The following is a 14945-nucleotide window of genomic DNA, read 5'->3' as shown; positions in this document are numbered from 1 at the left end:
TATATCTAGAGAATGGAAAAAGGAAATGCCATATTGACTAGATTGAGCTGTACTTGCCATCTCAGTAATGAATCCATCATGCAATTCCTTCAAATGAAATCTCAGTTAAACTGCACAACTGTTTCTTTTTACTTGCACACTGTAAAAATTCAGAGCAGCAAGTGTCAAGGAAAATATATTCATTGGAAAGAAGCTACCAAAATCTGTACGTTTGACTGTTATCTGCAGCTTATTTCACACATCCCCCAAAAGCAAGCAGTCAAAAATGGAAACTGCATGGGTGGTTTATTGGTCAGCACTGGGATCCAAGCCTGTCTTCTTGATGCAATTGTCTTCTTTATATGAAACAGACTGGTAATTTGTTTCCCAATTCCATAATAATCTGAATTCAATAGAAAATATGAAAGCATTTCAGATTGTTCATACCCTCCCACATGCCCCTGTATTTAAATTTTGGGCCTGGGTCTCCTCTTCCTAGTAAACAATACAGTAATTCACAGCTTTTCAGGTGTAACAGGATGCAATAAGTAAACAAACAGATTCTGATTTGCACAGGCCTTCCATTACACTGAAGCTGAAGTCTTTTTAATAGAATATGAGACCTGCATACTTAAATTCCCAATGAAGTCCTTTTCCTTGATCATTACTGTCTAAAGTAGTTTTTCACTAAATGTTCAATGCGGTTATAGAAATAGCAACAATTTCTCTAGAAAAAAAGGCAATTTCTTTGTGTCACTCTCTTTTTAGAGAAAGCAGTCTTCTCAGTTCCCATGTCACTAGTTTCTGTGAAGTGTGTTGTAATTGAGAGAGTGCAGTCATTCTATTCACAAAACAGGATGATGGACAGGTTACGATTATTGTGCTATCTTATCTTATTGTGCTATAATCAGCAAAAGTTCCTGAACATAGTTCTGCCAGAAGGAAAAAATTATTGATGCCTTGTTAAGAAGCATTTGCTACTCTCAGAATTATTTTTGGAAAAAAAGATTCTGCATATATTAAGATAAAAAGCACAAAGGCAGGTAAGCAAAACGTAAAAAGGCACTTTAAACTTCTTTTTCATCACCTTTCACCAGAGATTTTATTATAAGTGTGTTTCATTTTACTAGAGTATTAGCTTTAGTCTGGAATTTAGCAGCTCACATTAGAAGCCAGGAGTCAATGACTGACTCCTCTGTGTTCAGGATGAGGAAAAACTGGAAGGGTTGCTTCTTACACTTACATAGTCTTTCCTGGAGTTGTCTCAGTTCTGTGTAGCTGCTCATCCCTCAATATTAGCAGTGAAGACTGTTCCAGCCTTCAAAAAAATATTGTACAAATATCTGTTTCTGAGTAGGTCATTAGTTTTCATGGACTTGCCAGCTATCCTACACAGTAGGTGGGAAAAAAACGTCGTGCTGCTTGAGCATGATGCCAACAATAACTAGCAATTCACAGCTATGATTTCTCACCAAGTAATTATAACTTTTACTTTACTAGGGGAAAGAAAATAATACTAAGAATGAATATTTTAAAAACATTTACCCATTACCAAATCATTCTTAAATTTTCTTTGGAAGAAGGAGTTGGGAGCCTTTCTTATTAGTTGGAAATTTCCACTAACTTCCTTGGGAATTCCAGCCATGCTAAAAATACAGTATCCATATACCTACGTGTCAAAGCTCATCCTCTTTTCCTAGTAGGATGCATTCTGTATCCAACATAGACATTTCACAGTTGTATCATGGTGTTTATGAGGTTTTTGGCATAGGTTCCTTGCCAGTTCCATTCTGTAGAATGCTTTGGGCGTTCCTGAAGGTAGGTGTTCCAAAATTCATTCAACCTCCTCCTGAAAATGTCACTGCTTCCTAGCATCACAGCCATGTACTATTAGTGTAAAGTTGTTTGTCTCAATTTAATATTGTTACCTTTGTCTGGCCAGAGGAAATCTAGAGCAGGATCATGAGGAAAAGTCTCCAACACCCATGGGGAAAAAGTGCTGGTCAAGTTTGTATAGTATTTCCTTTCCCTATGTAACTGCGATTTGAATTACTGCTTGACCATGTAATTCATTTGCATTTCTTGTTATAAGAGGCCATTGCACTTTATTTAATTTTGGAGAGATACTTATCACTTCAAGATTTAATATTATTTCAGACTCACATTAACTTGCTAATGGGTTACTAATATGTGTACTCCTGGCTCAGAATTTGCCTATCAATAATAACTCAGTTTTTCTGGGATGTCAATGCATATTAGAAATGCTAACCCTCCCAGTAATGTCATGGAGATGGGTTTTGCATATTTTAGGTATGTATCTTCCTGTAGATCGTTTCTAAGACATTACCTGCTTATGAACTTAAGAGATCCAGTGTTGCAAGCACTTCCCTTCCTCACTTCTTGATTTTATTCAGGCAATGCTGGTTCTTTTAAATTGTAAAATTCTCAGTAAATGGTCTTTGGTCAAGATTTCTTTTAAGATGCTTGAAGTTAAGCCTTGAAGTCTGCATTTTGTACTAGTCCTGTGTTCTACTGCCCTAGATCACTGGGAACTGTGGACAGTCTTGCATTTGTGAAATTCAAGGCAATATCCAAACACAGCCTTGGGAGTTTAAACCCTTATTTTTAAAAAATTTTGGCCGCATTGTTTACAGATTTTGACTTATGCAGAGGGACCACTCTGTGTCCTCCTTCTGTTAGATAAAGGAAAATATATAGAAGAGTTAAGGAAGATATAGGAAGGGATTGTGTGGTGGGGTTTGCATGTTGCCCTGACTTTTTTGTTAATGCTAGGAATTGGGAATGGAAGTTGTTAGTGCCTCAAGAAAGAGATGAGACAAATATTACCAGCCACAGAATTTATGAGATGAATATTACCCTCCCGAGCATTTATGACAGAAGATACTTTTGGCTTAAATGTTCCTCACACTCCTAGAAGAGAAGCCAAGATGACTGGGCATGCAACCATAGGTTAAGTCCAACATCAAGGACGGATGTTGTGACATCATGGAACAGGAGAAGACGACACAAGTAACTGAAGAGGTGCAGATAACTCCTGATAACTCAGATGGGGAAAACAGAGTTTGGTGGAAAGGGAGATCCAAAGAAACATCCAACAACAAGAAGGATTACCTAGCAGAAGAGAAACAGGATAACAGAAGATAGATGCTACACAAAAGAAAACATGGAAGGTGGAATGAGAAGGAGAAAGGAAGACAGCACTGGTGTCAGAAAATAAGGTATGAAGGATAGCTGTGAATTAGAAACAAAGGAGGAAATAGACAAAACACATCCAATTTGAAAGACAAATAGTGATGAGGTGAAATGAGTTTTATAGGAATGGAAGAACACCCTTCATGTTCTCATGGAAAACAGGCAGGTTTGTGTGATTGGTACTCCTTGCTAAGAAGAATCAACAGGCTTGTTCCCAGAGCAGGCCCACAGTACAAAATGACATACTGATTTTTAGGCTCTGGGATGCATGGAATTAGAGACAAATTAGTGAAAAGACTTTATGGTGGGAAAAATAAAACCAGCAATGTTATTTTACCACTAGGCCAGCCAGGTAGCATTCTAAGCAAAGTAGGGGACCTCAGTGGCACTAGTGAAAGAGAGAGGTTATGATAACATAAAGAACTGGGCTACAGGGATGGTTTATCAATTCTAGCTTATGGAACTAAGTTGGTAATTCACAATGAAAATTTTAAACAAATAGATACGGAGAGAGGGTTGAGAGATTCTCATGCAATTTGGAATGGCCTGCCCAGGGAGGTGGTGGACTCACCGTCCCTGGAGGTTTTTAAACTGAGATTGGATATGGCACTTAGTGCCATGATCTAGTAAATGGACTGAAGTTGGACCAAGGGTTGGACTTGACAATCTCTGAGGTCTTTTCCAACCCAGTCGATTTTGTGATTCTGTAATCCTCAAGTCTTCTTTTAGTTCACAGCAATAGTGAAATTAGGAAAAGTGTAGCAAAAATGCAGCTGAAGGGTATTAAGTTATTGAAAAACAAAAGAACCCCAAAAGGAATAAAGAGAAAGTATTACTAAGGAGTAGAGTCACAGTCAAGTGGGTTCTGCAGCTAAAATCACATAATCTAGCTGAAGAATTGAGTGAAGTCGGAAATAAAGATTAAGAAGTAAAGATTGAAAGAAGTAAGGTAAAGAACCCCAAAAAGAAAGTGGAGAAGCCTGAACAACAGATGCTTTACACAAATTTAAGTATTATATAGAAAAAAGAGGCATAACAGAGGAGCCTGATGAAATGATAAATGCCTTTTGAAGCGTAGGCCGTATTCACAGAAGAAAGAAAGGTAAATGTACCAGGCAGGCATTGTACATGTTTAGATGCAGAATGCTGTAAAACGATGAGAAAAAGGAGCATACATAGAAGACAGTAGATATTCAATCTGGGGAAGATATTAAGAAGAAACTTATTCTGTGAACAGATCTTGAAGATCAGTTTTACATGTTGAGAGTGTTCCCTTTAACATTAATGTATAAATAATTTTACTAGGCATTGTGTCGAGGACATTAATTCAGGGACACAAACCTGAGAGCAAATGCTATTAGTAATTGTAAGACGACCAGTAGTGGGTTGTGCTGAGAAGAAAACAATGTGGCACATTTGGGGACAGATTTTATTTAGCGTTTTCACTATTGAAAGTGTTACTAAAATCTGGAGGATTTTAAAGTGAAGAGGTGTTGTTAATATACAGCAACATCAGACTATCATATAAGAAACACTGAATTACTTTGAGAATTACAGCGCTAGATACAGTGCCACAAGGAAAATGTGCAAGTGTTTGTGAAATATGTCAGGGATTAATTAACTGAAGACAGTAGACGCATTTAAAGATAGGTACGTTCCAACCTGAGGCTGAGAAGAATCAGGAAGACTAGCTGATCACAAGACCACCCCATAAAGTGAATTTGAAGAATCACAAGCACTTGTAGGGAGTTCTGAGAGATGGTGAGGGAGGGAGGCAATCCTTGGCACCCGTTGAACAACTGCACCTGCCTGTGTTCATGAAAGCGGCCTGCCCTAAAACAGAAGAGCAATACTTGACTGATGTGGTATCAGAGATTCTGCTTCATCAGAGAATTTAAAATAAATTCTCAAGAAGAAGACTGAAAGGGAATGTCCCGGTGAAGACACCATGTGTTCAAATCAAACAGGGAATGAGAAGAAATATTTTAGCCACCATAAGTACAAGATTGTGGAGCAGCCCTCCTACTGCAGTAGTACAGGTTTTAAGATGGAACTTGACGAATGGGAGCTGTCTGGCATGAAGAGGACTTCACACCGGGAATATTGTGTCCAGTTCTGGGACCCTCAGTTCAGGAAGTACAGGGAACTGCTGGAGAGAGTCCAGCGCAGGGCAACAAAGATGATGAAGGGAGTGGAGCATCTCCCTTATGAGGAAAGGCTGAGGGAGCTGGGGCTCTTGAGCTTGGAGGAGACTGAGGGGTGACCTTATTAAAATTTACAAATATATAAAGGGTGAATGTCACGAGGATGGAGCCAGGCGCTTCTCGGTGACAGACAATGATAGGACAAGGGGTAATGGGTTCACACTGTAACACAAGAGGTTCCACTTAAATTTGAGAGGAAACTTCTTCTCAGTGAGGGTAACAGAACACTGGAACAGGCTGCCCTGGGGGTTGTGGAGTCTCCTTCTCTGGAGACATTCAAAACCCACCTGGACACCTTCCTGTGAAACCTCATCTAGGTGTTCCTGCTCCGGCAGGGAGATTGGACTAGATGATCTTTTGAGATCCCTTCCAATCCCTATCATTCTGTGATTCTGTGACTCAGTAACCCAGATGTTCCTGTCCTCCAGCAGTCAGCCAGGATCCTCAGCTCCACCTGTGGGTCCAGGAGCTCAGGACAGGCACTGCCTGGGACCCCAGGTCTGAGTGTGAACATTTTGCCAGCACCCCTGGGCCCAGCCCAGGCCCCATAGAACCTGGTGGGGCTCTCTGGTGGACTCCAGCCTGGTTCCCTTCCCTCAGTGACTTGGATGATTGCCAGGGGTTTGGCAGTGCTGTCACTGCCACCACCATAGCCCTGTTCAGGAGCTGCAGGCCTGTACCCACCAGGCATCCCTGCTTGGCCTGTGTGTGGGTTGCCTGCAGCTCCTGGGTCACCCCGAAGCAGGCAGCCTCTCTCCGGCTGCTCCCTGGAAATTCCCTTCCATCCTCAGGGATACTTTTCCTAGTACAAGGCAACTAGTGGTGGTCATGTAACCCAAGGACTGTTAAAGAGCCTGTGATAGTATTGACCCAGGTGTTGATATCCTCATAAAAATTATAAATATTAAGCAATTATGCACAGGTTGTAGGGGCAGAGACTAAAGCAGAACTGAGCTCTTCCCAAATCTTCTTGGGCTCTGGACAATATATGCTTAGAGAGATCTCAGAAAAACTGCATTTCTTGTGGTGTCCTGTTTTACACTGAGTGAAAACCAGGCCTATGGACTGTGCTAATGCTGTCCTAGTACCCAGAATGCTAAATAATCTGTCAGTTACAACAGATTAAAGTTTAAACTATGTCTGGTTTTGATGGCAATGACTAGAATGGAGGAACAGTAAGAGTTGTTTATAGTACTGAAAATATATTTTAAAAAATTTAGAACAGCTAATTCTAATTTGACTCTAGTGACCAAATCAGCCTGGATGGTCCCAGCAGAAGCAGCTACTCCCTGTGTTTTGTTGAAACTTTTCTGAATGCTCATTTCTCTTGCATTCTTATGAAGACAACATTTTTTCCTGTGTGTTCCTCTCAGGGAATTAACTCTTTTCCAGTGCTGCAATGGGGGACTGAGGAACCCTACATAAGATCCTGTGACCGAAAACTGGCATTTCCCCTGCTGAGCAACACATCATCTATGTCTTGCCTGTGGTTAAAAGTACGAGTCAAATCCATTAATATACTTGCTGGTGCCAGGGATGTATTCCCTTGTGGCGTGATTCAGTATTGGGGGTATAGCCCCTGAATTGCATTTTTTCTTAAATTTGGTCACAACATATCGTACAAGGACTCAGTTGATTAAATTTTCCATTTTTTTTTTTTAACAGACCAAGTATCACATCATTTGGTAATTTAAACGAGTGTAGCTTTTGGAATGGCTTATGCCAGCTGAAAATCTGTATTTCTTAATAACATCTAACCTCACTTTACTTTGGTATTCAAAATGCTCCAAATGGATTATCTTGGAATTTATTACAAGGTGAAAAGGCTCCTAACATACAGTTATGCAAGACAAATGCCATACTTACTGAATTTTTCTGGCTGAACTTCATTCCTCTGCAAACTAACATTTATAATAGAAGTGTTGACAAAGCCTCTAAATACAGAATTGTAATAGCGGTGTTAGACTAAATATATTATCATTTATATGACAAGATTAACAAAACTGTAGCTTTTCTCCAAATGAACTTCAAGTCCCATAAAGAGAAAATTAAGGTCCTAGTACTGACATATGGCATCCAGGGCAACTTTTTCAGATGTATGAAATGCTTTACCTACAACAGGCTTGGCTCAACCCTTCTGTCTGCTTATGTGGTATAAAGTGAATTTAAAATAACTGGAGCATCCAGCAGAGGTTTTCCTGCTGCAAGGGAATCCTCTGCCTGCAGAAAGATCATGGCAGTATGGAAGTATCTTAGGTACTGGTCACGTTTTCACCGTTGAAATAATGAGAGCCATTTGCCATACGTGGACAATCACTGGAGTAAGTGAGGGGTACTGGAGCAGGCTGACACTGAGGTATGTTTGCTGGGGCTTTTCTTTTGGTGGAAAAATAAAAAGACCTACTCCTAAATACAGATCTCCTGGGATTAAAGAATTACAATCAGCTTTTTTTTTGCAGCTGTTTTCTCCACTACCTCCAAATATAGACCAGCTAGAGTGGAAAATCTGACTCTTAGTGCAAATGTATTCAGTACACAAAATTGGTATGTGCCTATATACTGGTAGGTTAACCACTTTGTATGCTGTACTGTGTCTTTTAGACGTATGTATTCAGACAGCTATTTCTGTGCTGGGATTTTTCACATAATTTAGGGGTATGCAAGCTCATACTGCTGGTTCAAAACTGTAAATCCATTTATATGAACATGTGCAGACAATACGGAATTCCGTACACGTGACAGCACTGAAACCATGAATGAACCGACTGAGATGAATGCAGTTATGTCTTATAGTGTATGAACTCATCAGAATTCTAGACAAAAAGCACCAGGGACCTTAAAATAAAAAAGGGAAATGTTTATGTTGGATGATCTTGACAGTACATAACAATACCAGCAATGTCAGTTTCTTCATGATACAGTCACCGTGGACATCCTAAATTCCCTATGAATATCCAGCCATGTCCCATTTTAAAACAAACTGACCCACCCATAATTATTCCTTTTAACTATTAATATGTGTTCTTAAAAAAACACACACTTGCATATATATGTAGACAGATGTCTGTGATCTGTGCTTTCCCTTATGCTAATGATTTAAGACAGAAATATTTAAACTGACTGTGTTTGTCTCCTTTGTTAAAATAGCGCACTACTTGAATATCTGAATCTTGTAGTTTTTAAGAAACTATATGAAACTAAAATATCATGTAGGCATACTTGAGGTCTGATGAACAAAAATAATATTTTTTTGTACAAAGAATTTTTGTGATGTTACTAATATGACACAACTTGGTTAGAACAAATTTGGGGAGTGACCTTGCAGTCCTCATTCTATTAATTAAACTTCAGAAGAAACTAAGAGGTGTTTGGGATGAGCGACACTACAGGAGCAAGTTTACTCAGCTGTCATTTACACTCAAGTGCCATTTTGCTGGCATAGATGGTGATTTGGATTATCATTACCTTGTAGCATATAAATACTGAAACTGTAATTTGCAAAAAAAAAAGTCTTTTCTCATAAGAATAATGCTAAAGATGGAGGAGGCTGTAGGTTATCTGGTGTGCTCCTACTCTCTTGCATCCAGAAATTTCTTATTTTACATTTATTGAGAGCATTTGTTACATGTCTTTTACATAGTGTAAGTGGTGGAAGAAGAGTCTGAATGAGGAAGTAAGACACGGCACAGAGGAGCCCAGGGAGAAAGCTAAGGTCCAGAAAGTCTAGTATGAAACCCATTTGCTTGTTGAAATAACTTCTATTTGCAGCTGAGAATGCTCATCAAGTTCCAAATATTTGGCTGCAGTTCTCTTTCCATAAACATTGGAGTCACATCATACATGTCTACAGGGCTCAGCCGCACCTCTTCTGCCTTTGCCTCAGGATCCCTGCCTCCAGTGGCGCAGCCAACACAACCATCCAGAACACTCTCCTTATCGTTCTTTATTCCTCCTTTTAAAGTTTGTTTTGAGGCAGCAACAGGCAAAATCTTTCCCCCAACTCTCTCCAATTCAGGGTCACTGACATCTTTGGACATTGACAGACCAGGTTTTTTGATGTTTCATGATAGCCTGAGCTTAATCTACATGTTGATAGAAATAGATGGTGGTGTTTTAACTTTCAAGAACAGTTTGAGGGTTTAGGGGCCATCTCCACCCTCTTGACCTATTTAGCCTAAACAGTTTGCCAAAGCTGCAGGGATGCCAAAGGTTGTGCTAGATAGTTCCATTTGGGTCTCCCACCCAAACAAAAGGGTGGAGAATTCCAGACTCAGTGTGATTCAGGAAGGCCAAAAACACTGCAAGACTCCACAAAAAATATTTATTTTTCCTTTTTTAAGCTAATCCAGAAGAAACAGCATATCCTTTTTGCCTTTAACTCAGTCACGAGAGAAATTTGAACCACAACTGAAGGTGGAAATTCTGTGTACCTGATCTTATTGTTGTGTTTTTAAGAGGAACCACAATGGTTTTAAGTGGAGTGTTTTGATTAAAACAGGGGTCAGTCTACCACTTGGGGTGCTCTGCTTGCTTGCATTTATACCTATTTATACCTGCATGGTAAAATGTAGTGACAGCTCTTTGCCTGTGTGTTGACAATGTACGTGCAGATAGTGTTACCTGTAGTGTGAAAAGCAAATCCTGGGAGATACTTGCCTGTACTGATAGCAAGAGAGTCTTCTGACTTCTCTGCATTTAGGTGTAACATACATACAAAATTCAGCTTGTCACTGATGCTTACTGACAGGTTTTGCCAAAATGGACTGCTCTCATGCTTTCCCCAATACCTAAGAAACATTTCATTATGCCATAAATATTCTGAACAGGAGGAGTGCAGCAAAAAAATTTCTCTAGCGAGTAGTAGAGGTGGTAGCTACAGATTACCTGTTGGAGGTTTTCTTTGTTCAGATTTGTACTGCTTTTTGCCAGTATAGAGTTAAATTTCTTCATAGTAGCTTGTAGAGAGAGATGCTTTGGATTTGTGATGAAAGTAGTGTTGATAACACAAGGCTGTTTTGGTTACTGCTGAGCAGTGCTCACACAAGGTCCAAGTGTTTTCTGCTCCTCACACCGCCCTATGAGTGAGTAGGCTGGGGGTGCACAAGAAGCTGGGATGGGACGCATCTGGTACAACTGAGCCCAACTGACCAAAGGGATGTCACACACCATGTGGTGTCATGTTCAGCAATAAAAACTGGTGGGGTGGAGGTTGGCAGGGGCCGCCATTGTTGGGGACTGGCTGGGCATGTTGTTTGGTATTGAGTAATTGTCTTCCTTTGCATCACTTGTGTCTCTTGGTTGCCAATTTTTTACCCCTCCATTTTTTCAAATAATTAAACACTCTTTATCTCAAACCATGAGTTTTCTCACTTCTACCCTTCTGATCCTCCTGCCCATCCTGCTGTGGGACAGTGAGCATGGAGCTGCATGGTGCTTAGCTGCCTACTGGTGTTAAACCATGACAAGATTTGAACTGCCACATGAGCCCATTTGCCTGTCTTCTGAATCCCTGGAAATCATAGTTCAGAATGTGGTTTGAGTACTTGTCATGAATGTGCATCTACATTGGTTAATTTGCCTTGTTTCTGCTCTGCTGCACTCCTAACCAGTTTTATTCCAATAGTAGTGGAGAAAAAGAATAAAGTGGATGAAATTCCTATGACTAAATATAAACATCTAAAATAAAAATAATCATTTTGGCTCCCTTTGTAGTCAATGGAGAGAAACAAACATTTGTAGAGTATGATTCATCTCATTCTGAGGTAGGTGTCTAAACTAGTTTGGATGAATCATGTCCTAAAAATGCCTAATTCTCTACATAATGAGAGTCTCTGGTGACAACTTCAGGTGTAGGTTTCTGCACTTTAGAAACCTGTATCCAAAGGGAGGTGAAGTCAATCTTGTCTAAGGAGATCCTAAGAACTGATAAACTACCACATGAGGCCAGACCATCTAGCTTAACACCACCACTGACTGATGCCTGGGACAACATGCTTCAAGAATAATACAAGACCAAGGCAAGTATGATCTTTCCTCATTATACTCTCTCAGCTTCTGACAGTCTCCATGTGCCAAAGGTTCTCCCCCGGTAACTGCTTATTGTAGCTGTTAGTGATGTCTCCTATGCATTTGCCTAGGCCAGTGAATTAATGTAACTAGCCCTCCCCATCACACTCTCCTCTGAAGCTTCAGGATTCTCGTCCAGGATGAAGAGTGTCCTACTATTCCTAATCTGTCCATGTATAGAAACCATTTCAATCTAATCACTATGATACTTTTCTCAGTATTTTCTCTGTTTCTATTATATCCTCTGGGAACCAGAACTGCATGTAGTATTCAACAGATATGTACTGCATGGATCATATTGATATATTTTGTTGCCAATTACCTTCCTAATATTTCCTAATGTTTCCTGATGTTCTAGCTGTCTTTTTGATCACTACCAAACATTACACTATTTTTATAGGTAATTATTCACCCTCACTCCAGAACTGATTTCCTTAACAGTGAGAATTAATAAATTATGGAACTGTAAGGTACATTTTCCTGTGTGCATTGCTTTACACTTGGCAATAATAACCATCAAATTCTATTTTCTCTCTTAGCTCTAGAATATTCTGAAATTCTTCTGCAATTCTTTGCATTTATCTTGATTGTAGATACTCTGTTTTGCTTTATATGATCTGTAAGTATTGCTGCTGTCTTGTTCATCCAGTTCCCGGGTACAAAACGGATTCCAGAACAGATTAACATAGGACAACAGAGATCTACTCCTATAAAAAATGACCTTGTAGCCTCAGTCTTTGTTTTGTATATTTTAAGTCGTTGTTTATCCTATAACAGCTTAGGTGTTTTTAAAGTTTCTTTGATAGAGGATCTCACCAAAATCTGATAAATTTTATGGTGAGTCCTTGCGAGTTTGAAATTAAACAGGGTTTTCATCACAGAGAGAGAAAGTGAATTGTGAAATATACATTGTCTTAGCAGAGAACTGGGGTATTAGGTAGTGGAGAAAAACCACAGAAGATCATTTTATAGTAAATAACAAAGGAATTCAGTGGAAAAGGGAAAGAATGGGGGAAAAAAGATTATGCTTTCATTGCACAATATATTATTTTAAGCAGGATGTGATTCTAGTACTTGGAAAGAGCAAGATTCAAAGGAGGAATCTTCCCTCTCCATTTCAAGCTTGCTGCTTTAGAATCTGCCTGCTTCTAATGTTAAGCTGTACCGTACCATGCAAAGCATAAATACGGATTCCTTCAGAGGTTTGATGACATTTTGTTGGAATACACAAACATGTTTTTTACAGATTTGTGATCTGCAAGAATTCCATGTGTGCCAGTACATTGGGGACCATGCCATAGATCACAGTTCAAAATTGCCAGTTCCCTCTATTTATTTACCTGAGTTAATAGAAACAAAAGAATATTGAACTGCAATTAAACTGAACTTGGAAAAGGATTTATGAAACCTTGTCAACTGTGTTATCCAACACAATACCATTTGTGGGAGAACAAAGATTGTTCATTTAGAATATGTTGAAACCATAAGTGAAATCACCTTACAAATATTTTTCTCCTTGAACGGATAACATCGGACAGACGGGAAAGCAATGCCTAACCCACTATTAACCATTACCAGGTTACCATTATAGTTAATTAGCAAGGCATTACCCATAATTCTCTGAAGACAATAGTTTTCTGGCTGTCACCCAGACCTGCTGCAGTTTAGGCTCATTGGCTCCAGAAGGCTGACAAGAGGTTTTTTCTGCAAAGAAGTATGTTGTGAAAGAAGCCCGGTGAAGGTGAAACACATGTTAATTCAGCTTTAGAGGGCCAATCTGATCACATTAGCTGGCAGCACTTCTGATGTCCATTTCAATGTCAGAGAAATTTCTGCATCAGTTTTCAAAACATAAATTTATATACTTACAGCTTTTTCTCTTTGGCTGATACCTAACTTTAACTAGAAACTAATTTGAAACCTGTGCCCTTGTTGAGAACTCATCAGCCCATCGTGAAAATCAGGTCATAGTTTGAAAATCTGCAAGATTTTTTCACTCTATGAAGGGAAGAGTTTAACATCTTCATTAGAGGTCTGGATGACAGGGCAGAGTGTACCCTCACTAAGTTTGCTGATGACATAAAACTGGGAGGAATGGCTGATACACCAGAGAGTCTTATTGGACTTCTCTGCAAGGATGGCCTGACAGTGCTGCTGAGCACATTTATATGAGAGATATGAGTTTCCTCTCTGGACTGTGCTGATATGGCCCACATCCTGATCAGGAAGATGCCAGCATTACTGTGGCAGCAGCCCATTCAACTGCTGTAATAAATAAAGTGCCATACTTTAATCCATAATGACGTCTCTTGATCAGTAAAAAGGAGAGTCAGAGGTCTTCAAAGGGGCAGCTCACAGGTAGCTGATTGTTGTGTGGATGCACCGTGTAGTAAGCATGTCACTGGACTGTCAGACCTTTATCACACACAACTTGAGAACAGTCCAGCAAATATCAACCCTGACCACTTCAGAGAGTAAAGGGACATATATAGGGACTGCTAGGATTCTGTTCCTTACAGGATTTCTAACTCACAGTGACAAGTTATTTCTGATGCACATCCTGGTATTTAAGCCCCCACATTTTCAAGGGCCTTTAAAAAGAATTCTTGCTTTTCCATTCCTTTCATGCTTTTTGATCCATACTAAGCGGCCTTGGACAGATGTTGTGCATAAGCTCACCCAGGGTTTAGAACTTAGACACCTCCTCACCAAAGCACACTGAGATGCTTCATCTGGAGAGCAGGACCTACTCAAAATGTGCTGATAAATGCATTCCTTACAAAATTTGTCTGTGGGTGCCACCTTCATTATAAAGTTAGAGCATAAAAACACCCTCCCAGTGCTCCTCTATATAGTAATCTAACAGTGTGAGCCTTCAGCCTGGAGGTGGAGGAGATCTGGATTCAGGCCTTCTTCATCTTAAGGACATGCAGATTCAGTTCTCCCACTAATGTGCCTTCATCCTTGGTTGTGGGGGACCATGAGGGAGTGATCTTAGTCTATTCTACCAAATTAGAGGAAAACCAAGGAACCAAGATTCACTGGGCCAGAGAAAAAGTGTGACATCTGAGCAATTTGCTGAAGAAAGGAAGTCCTGGACTCTTGATCTTTAGTTTCAGAGAATTGTTCTTGTATATTATATCAAGATGTCACTGGGTGAAACGAACTGAATTGAAAAAAAAAACACAACAAAATAAACCCTTTTCAGGGGCCGAAGTTTTTTTGGATCTAACCATAGGTCCTTTCATTGCTAACTTTTATGGTGCTGTATCGCTTTGATAAGCCTGTTGTGAATTCCCTTCATTTTACCATAGCGAGCACGGTGGCCCTTTACTATAGCTTTCCTTCAGGGAACAATGGCATGACTGTAAGCTGCACATGTACATGCAGAATGTGTGGCACACATTTTAACCTCACTTCCCAGAGCAGAGGTATTATTCTTAATTTGGCTTGCTTCGTAAGTTCACTAAGGGGCAGGAGAAG

Source organism: Columba livia, chromosome 1, assembly GCF_036013475.1.
Source record: "Columba livia isolate bColLiv1 breed racing homer chromosome 1, bColLiv1.pat.W.v2, whole genome shotgun sequence".
In the NCBI taxonomy this organism is placed as follows: Eukaryota; Metazoa; Chordata; class Aves; order Columbiformes; family Columbidae; genus Columba; species Columba livia.
This window is presented reverse-complemented; position numbering follows the sequence as displayed.